The following is an 8010-nucleotide window of genomic DNA, read 5'->3' as shown; positions in this document are numbered from 1 at the left end:
AATTGGAAAACGTGCCATTTTCTTTTGCTAAATTGGGCTTACGGTTCACTGCTTTGGGTCATCTCATTCAATCCGTGGGCATTTTGCAGCTGGTGCTAACAGTATATGGACTGCAAAACTAATAAGGGGGGGATGTTTTTATAGTGCAACCCCAAAATATGTAGCTTTAGTGCTGGTTACAGGGTTTGTGGGGGCTCTTGGGCAAAATGGCCTCAGTTGACCACTCTCTAAGTGGACCCACCTCCTCCATGCCTTGGACTCCTGCCTATTTTTCTAACCTGTCCCTCTGGACCCAATCAACATAACTACCCAGAGGGAGAGTACAAAGCAAATCCAGGATGCTGCATGCTCCAAGCGTGTCAGCAAGAGTGAGGGGGCAGCAAAGAGCAACAGGAGGAGGCACAACGTTGGTGGTCACCTATCTGGAAAGATACGGGCCTTGGCAGGTATCCAACAATGCTGGTCCCAGGCCTGTGTGACTTCAGCAGAAAGGATCATTAGTAGCTTTTTCCTGAAAATTAATTGGTAAGGAATCTTTTAAAAAAACAGTAGTTTAGCAAATACAAAACAATAAAACAACCATTAAGAGTCAGTGTTACATATAAGTATCAGAAGTCAAGGTTACGATATTGTGCAGGAGGGTATATAGAAATCATCTTCATTCATCTTTGATCATCTCTATAAATTTCGTGCATTGAGGGTTGGTTGGTTACAATTATGTGCAGCTCTTGCAGTATAGGTTATAGAGCTGCATCTGTGGCTGTCTTCTTGCACAACTCGTCAATCTTTTGAGTTAACTTCTCCACGAGTGCCATCTGCCACACCTCTTGTTTTCAGCATATTGAGACACATTTTTTCCAGTGTCCTGCCGTTACCAGTCTGGCAGTAATCAACAAGAATGTTATCAGTTCTTTATGTATGATGGACTAGATTATGGAATCGGCTAACATTGTATAGGCAGACCCAGTGTGTCCTTGTACTCTGGTTGTCTTACCTTCCCCCCCCCATCTTTTGTGGCTCAAGGTAACATCTCAGATTTTGGTTGGTCTTTGGCCCAGTTGGGCAAAATGCATTGACAACAGAGCAGTATTCAATTCATCTGCCACCCTGGGGTCCTGCTGGGAGGATGGGTGGAATTTAAATCAAATAAATCTTAAAACTGGTGGGTCAGGACCCAATACTGGGTCACAGCCTGATCTAAGGTGTGTTGCTATAGCAACACTACCTCCATACAAATAGATGGTAGAATCCACAGGGGTATAGTTGTTCAGGGGGTCTTAGAACCCTTACATTTTGGGGAGCAGGGTCCCTACATCTCCAGCATCCTATGAATCAATCAGCATGAAAAAGGAATATGTTAGCCATTGAGAAGGGTCTTCTAACATGCTTCCTTGACCTTTCCTGATGCTTGGACCCAATCAGAGTGAAAGGAAGTAAGTCAGCCACTGAGAAGACTCTTTTAAGTAGCTAACATTCTTCCCTCCCATGCATATTGGCTCCTAGGGTCATCTGTAGTTCTGGGAGAAGGCATGAACAAGGATCTCATTCTCAACCCAGCAGCAAAAAGGGGGGGGGAAGGGCTCATGACTATCGTTAAGGTACCCTGCACTTCTGAATTTGCCGCTAGACCACTGAGAGTCCCCAAATGTATGTTTGGGTTAAAGGTGTGTCCTGGGTCTAAAATGATTGAAGACTACTGCAGTATTCCACCCCAGATTATATATGATCTCTTTTACTGTTTGTGGTTAACAGCCCATTTTAGAAGCAAAGCAAATCCATGGGGCTGTTTTAATTTTTGTTTAGAGGGAGAAAAAGAGTGAGTTTTGCAGTACATTTTACAGGTAAGATTTATTCTTTTTAGGCCATATTATGCAAATAAGAAACACATACTGGCGGAATGTAATTTCACTTCTAGATTCGATCCTACACTAATAGTGTGAATGTGGGTGCTGGCAGAATTATAGCCACAACAAGGGCCTCCAAGAAACAAAAAGAGGGAATTCGCATATTTAGGGGAAGTTTAAGACTTGCAGAAGTACAAAAACTCCCCCCTTCTAAGGGGGCCAAAACCTAAAAATGTCCCATTGAGGACCATTCTTGGTGGCCACAAACTACTAAGGGTTCTGGGGAGAAGAAATGGAAAGGAGGATCCTAGAAGAGGACTGTCTGCAAATCCAAACCAAATCACTCCACGCTGCAACATCTAGTTGCAGATTCCACTGGTCTTCTACTAAGAAACATACATGTGACATGAATAGTGAGAGGCTCAAGAAATGTGTGTGCAGCATACCTAACAACATTCCTGCTGACCATTTAAACAAGAGGTGGCAGACCTATGGCCCTCCAGCTGTTAGATTCTATCTATCATTCTCTGTCCATCAGCCATGCTGATGAGAGCTGGACCAGCAACATTGTGCAGGTTCCTCATCCTTGTTTTTTAAACTTGGGTTATAGTAGAATAGGGAGAGTTGCAAGACAGCACATCATTCAATGTCGACAGGTGCATTTGCTACCTGTCCCTTCACATGGGGGGGGGATATCTCCTGTAGACTCGCCAAACTTTGATTCTGTGGTCCTTTGGAAGAGGTGTAAAAAGAGACTCCAACCTTTTGGGTGTGCAGGAAGAGGGTAGAATAATTGCAATTAATAAGGCTACCTGTCTGAAGACCTTGAGATGGATGAATGTGTTTTTTTAGTGTTGTATTAAAAAGATTTTTAGGGCTCCTAAGAGACTTAAAGAATGAGGTTTCAGTTACTGACAGTGGAGACTAGCTCATTACAGCAAGTGAGGCACTGCCCACCAACCTCAGTCTGCCTTCACCTGCCTGCCTTCTTACTTACAACCAGTCCAGGGGGTGACCCTGCCAGTCAACCGCCTCCTCCTCCTTTGTCTCAGTGTTGCCCCTTGTAGAACTTGGCAGAGAAGAGGATGGAGACAAAAGTAGAATGAGTTGGCTCTGTGTCTGTCATTGGCTCTGGCTCCACCAATGCTGTGGGCCCCCGGCCTTCCACCTTACCAGTCCCAGAGGGCACCAGCCACCCCACCTGCTGAGCTGCCCGGAGAGGAAAGAGGCCAGGAGTTAGTTACAGGGTGCACTTTCTGAGCGGCTGTACATCTTCCCACCACCAACAATAACCTGCTTGGACCAATATCTGTAAATGCATAATTACAAGAAAACACCTGATCTCTAAAGGTGAGTTTGCTCCCCATTTTTCACAGCTTGGGGAAAATGAAAAATGAAATGGACTGCCTTCAAGTCGAGTCATTCTTATGGTGACTCTGTGAATAGGGTTTTCATGCTAAGCGGTATTCAGAGGGGGGTTACCATGGCCTTCCTCTGAGGCTGAGAGGCAGTGGCTGGCCCAAGGTCACCCAGCGAACCTCATGGCTGTGTGGGGATTCGAACCTGGTCTCCCAGGTTGTAGTCCAACACCTAACCACTACACCACACTGGGTGCAAAAAAGGGGAGCAAAATACTTTTACCATGCTCTAGGGAAACCCATTTCCATTTTCCTTCCTGCTTTAAAAGTTTGAATGATGTTTAGGTCTCAGCTACAAATGGAGACCATTATTATTAAAAGACATAAAATGGAACAGGGAGTTCAGTTCTAGGGACCTGCTTGGCAAGTGTGTCGGCCTGGAATGAACGCCTAAGCTGTGGCTGCCTGACTTTACAACCACCTCCTCTCCCTGCAGTTGGGATACACTCGGCACGCTGCAGTGTTGCGTAATGCACACAAAGTTGGCTGAGATACCTCTAGAAAAGCTCATCAGTCCGTTGCAGCTATGCGTTGCAGTTAAGGGGAAAAAAGCAGTTTAGATTGGAATTTCCAGTTGTGCAAGTTCACAGTCTGTTGGAGCTTGGAAAGAATCTTGCATGTTAAATGTGCCATGGGAAAATGCCCCACTTTCTAAAAAAAAGAAGGGGGGTGGACCCCTTAAGGTCCCTTGAAAGCTTTCTGGATGCACTCCAAGTAACAATGGGCATGCTTAGATCCAGGTGATAGGACTTAAAGGTGTGGTGGTTGATAGTCTTGTGCAAGTTGGACCTGCAACAAAACTTTGCAGTGTGGCATGCTAGTCAGTCAACCACGCCCTCTTTTTACAATACTCCATTCCATTCTTCCATCTGATTTTCTGTCTCCTCTTTGTGCCCCGCTGCCAACCAGCAAGTGAACACATTCAGCCCTCACTAGAGTATTCTTGGGGGTTTTCCTCCTTAGGATTTTTTTTTTCATAATATTTTTGTACTTCTGCAAACCTTGGGGTTCTTGATACTTATACCTCCTTCAGTTGTGCTGTTTTGGCTTACATAACCAATGGCACTCGTGTCGTGAGCACTGGAAACAGAGGGAGCAAATACAGTTTTCTCAGCGTTCAAAATGCTTTGTGTACATTCTCTCGGTAACCCTTACAATAGCCCTGTAAAATAGACCACTTTTAGCCCTATATTGCAGAAGAGAGTGGCTTGTCTAAGGCTATGCAGTGATGTCACAGCAGAGGTGAAAGTTGCACTAGGGATCTCTGCACCCATGCCACGTCACTTGATGATTGCGACATCATGGAGAACCAGCCATGTGTTGGTGAGTCAGCAATAGTCTGCAGCACTGGCACTGTTAGAGGTGCCACATAAGAAATCCACTTTTTAATGTGGCAGCACTTACACTTTGACACCAGGCAGATCCTTTTGCTGTACTCTTTTCGGTGCTTCCTAAAAACATTTTTGTTCAGGCAAGCGTATCCAGACATGTAAAAGCTGACTTGTCTTTTCACCTGTTTCTAGATGAACTGTTGATTTTAATCATATCTTGATGTTTTTTAAAATCTATCTTTAACTTTGTCTTTTATTGACCATTTTATTTTGTTTTTGTAAACTGCTGAGAGGTTCTAATTACAATTAAGTATATCAATTTTGATAGGTAGATTAATTAATTAATTAAATAAAATATGTCTGCTAGAAAGAATCCTGGGCACTGTAGTTTGGGAAAGGCGCAGAGTGTTGTTAGGAGGGCCCTATACCCCTCACAGAGCTACAATTCCTCGAGTTCCCTGGGAAGAGGGATTGATCGTTAAACCACTCTTGGAATTGCAGCTCTGTGAAGGGAGCAGGGGTCTTCTAACAGATCTCTGTAACCTTAACAAACTACAGTTCCCAGGATTGCTTGGTGGAAGCCATGACTGTTTAATGTGGTACACTACTGCTTTAATAGTACAGTAGGGCCCCACTTTTTGGCGGCACACTTTTCGGCGTTTCCCTAATATGGCGGTTTCAATTAGAGGAAGGCCCCACTCATATGGTGCTTGTTCCGCTTTCACGGCGTTTTTCGGGTGTCGGGCACCATTTTATTGACTGAGTTCCGCTTTTCAGCAGGTTTTGCTTTTCGGCGGGGGTCTGGAACGTAACCCGCCATATGAGTGGGGCCCTCCTGTATAGTGCCAAGGGGGGCTTAGTGTAATGAAAGAGGATCCCTTCCTCTGGAAGGTCCCCCGCTCTGATCTAGATCCATCTGGTTTTTTTTGTTTCATTTTTCACAGAAAGCTAAACCTCCCGCTTTTGCAGATGGGGGCCACAGGACAAAGAAAGACTGGACACAAACCACAAAAACGGGTGTCAGTCAAGGTGTGCCTGGGTTTCTTAACAAACAGCACTGTGGTATCCCCAGCGATTCAGGTATGTTGAAATCAGCTGAACAAGGGAGCAGACTTCCCCCTCCATCCACGTGGTGCGTCTTCACTTTTCCTGATCCAATTTTCCTCTTGCTACATTTAATTACCTAATAGGGGTTTTTTTTCTGCCTGTAAAAAAATCAGGGTTGGGAAAATGGGGCACTTACTCACTCTGCCACTTCAGGTAGTGAAACCATCCAGGTGAATCATCTTTTACTTCCGTGGGATTCCTTGGGTGAGCAACAGCCCTCCGGCCGCAGGAAAGGGATGACTCCTTGCCCCAATTCTCAGCCTCCTCAGCCCCAGCTGCTGGCTAAGCTTGTGCAATAGTTGACTGTAACCAAAGGAGAACAGCATCCTTGATCAGACAGAGCAGTGGAAGCCTTGGCCCTGGGGCCTGAATGTGGCCCTCCAGGCTTCTCTATATGGCCCTCAGGACTTTTCCTAGGCCACAACCCTCACAGACCTTGACATACCTTAGGGGAAATTGCTTCAGGACCACAGTGGAAGAGGGCAAGATTAAATCCCCCTTCCCTGTGCCAGTTCTGAACCCATTAATTAACACCCTTCCCTGTTGCTGACGCAATTTGCATTTTTATTTTTAAATGTGCATGTTAAACAGTGGTGTAGTTGCAAATTCAGCAGTACAGGGTCCCTTCAAAATAGTCACAGCATGAATCTCTTCTAAGATTGTAGAATATTCTGGCCAGGTTTGAATATTGCTTTCTGCTTCTCTGTCACTGTCACCATTTGACTGTCCTTTCTCACTGTCAGGAGATATTGCTTGAATGACTGAATTCAGTATCAACATGTTTATCTCCTGCAGTTGCCAAACTGCTTGATGATGTAGATGGGATGCTAGCATGCGGATTCACTGTCTCTTCGTCTGCAATTGCAACATTCTTATTCTCCCACAACTTGACTTTTTGAAGTAGGAACTAACAGGAACTCCTGTCACTCTGATTGGCTGCAATCAGCAGGAAACGACAAGGAAGCAAGTTAGGAGACTTCTCTCAGTGGCTAATACACTCCTCTTTCATGCTGATTGGCTCATAGGACACTGGAGACGTAGGGACCCTGCTGGGACCTGGCTCTCAAAAAAGTAAGGGGTCTAAGACCCACTGAGACCCTAGACGATTCCCCCGATTGTTACATGCAAATATATATTTTAACAGTCACAGTAGTTTGACCCTAATAGGATTTAAAGAACCTCCAACAAACTGGTTTCTCTGCTGCTTTGTACTTGAAACCTCTGTCATCTTCTTTGCGTGGAGCAGGAATTTCACACAATGTGAAGAATGCAATGCTGTTCTCATAGGCGAGGGGGACAGGCATCTGAAAAATGATTGCACGGGAAGCACTTTCAGCTTACAAGCGTGGCAGGTAAAAGAGGGAGGGAGGGAGGGAGGGAGGGAGGGAGGAGCAGGCGGCTGAATAATTGCCAGTTCATGGCAAAACCCAGCACTACTAGGAAATATATGTTGATTAAGTAGATGTCACCGTACTATACCGCAGATAACACTGCTATAGGAGAGCCTTTAAGCTAGATAGGATACATGTTAAGAAACAGCATTTAATATCAGCAGGAGCTGTACACAAGATCCTATTCAGAAGAGTAAAGCCACAATCCACTGACTTGGGAGTAACTCCCATTGAACTGGACATGATTAACAGGTCCATTAATTTCAATGGGTCTACTTTGAATAGGACTTCAATTAAGCAGACCCACTGAAATTAATGTATACATTATGGATACTACCCATAATGTAGCACAACCATTCCCAGACTATACCTATTGAGATAAATGACAGCTGGTTCGGACTACCTAGGGAAGTGGTGGGCTCTCATCTCTGGAGGCATTCAAGAAGCAGCTGGACAGCCAGCTGTCGGGTATGCTTTAACTTGGATTCCTGCACTGAGCAGGGGGTTGGACTTGATGGCCTTTATAGGCTCCTTCCAACTCTACTATGCTATGATTCTAAAACCCAGAGTTGATTTCACTGTGCCACTGACATGGAGCCACCAGCCACCACTGCTTCAGACTGCAAGTAGGGGTATTTACCTATTTAAACCTTTTATTATCCTGGCTTTCTGTCTGAAATGAAACAGCCAAGGTAGCCAACACCAACAATTAAACAACAACAATTACATTATAGAAGCAATGTTGAAAAACGAACAGGGTATTAGATAAAAATCAGCTATCAAGAGAATGCCTAGCACAGTAAATGCAAATACTGGTTGGGCCAGAGGCCTGCTGGAACAAGAAGCTTTTCGGCCAGCATTGGAACATAAAGAAGGAAGGGACCAAATGGATTTCCCAGAGCAGGGAGTTCCACTGCTT

The sequence above is a fragment of the Rhineura floridana genome, chromosome 16, assembly GCF_030035675.1.
Source record: "Rhineura floridana isolate rRhiFlo1 chromosome 16, rRhiFlo1.hap2, whole genome shotgun sequence".
NCBI lineage: Eukaryota > Metazoa > Chordata > Lepidosauria > Squamata > Rhineuridae > Rhineura > Rhineura floridana.
Note: the sequence above shows the minus strand (reverse complement) of the source record.